The sequence below is a fragment of the Nicotiana sylvestris genome, chromosome 7, assembly GCF_000393655.2.
Source record: "Nicotiana sylvestris chromosome 7, ASM39365v2, whole genome shotgun sequence".
Classification (NCBI taxonomy): domain Eukaryota; kingdom Viridiplantae; phylum Streptophyta; class Magnoliopsida; order Solanales; family Solanaceae; genus Nicotiana; species Nicotiana sylvestris.
In genome coordinates this window covers 120298180-120298487 of record NC_091063.1, presented here as the reverse complement: position 1 = coordinate 120298487, position 308 = coordinate 120298180, and positions in this window count along the sequence as shown.

Sequence of the window (308 nt, the reverse complement as noted above, 5' to 3'; positions counted from 1 at the left end):
TGGGGGTACTTTTTTTCCCTTAAGGAAAAAATGAAATGCATAGGGGACCATCCTTTTGTTGCGGCATGCTCCTCAGATTTACGGATTCGCAGGGGGCCTCAGGCCCTACTTAGTTTCGCAAGCCTTTGTCATTGTCAGTCAACTAAGTAGGGCCTTTTCCTTTTTGTTTGAATAACCCATTCTCATTATCTTTAATAAGTAAAGTAGGCAAACCTATAGGTCCTTAGTAGCGTTGACAAAGAAGAAGGAGCCGTTTAAAAGAAAGCGAATCTTTCCATTTTTCTTATAATTATATAATAATATAAAAT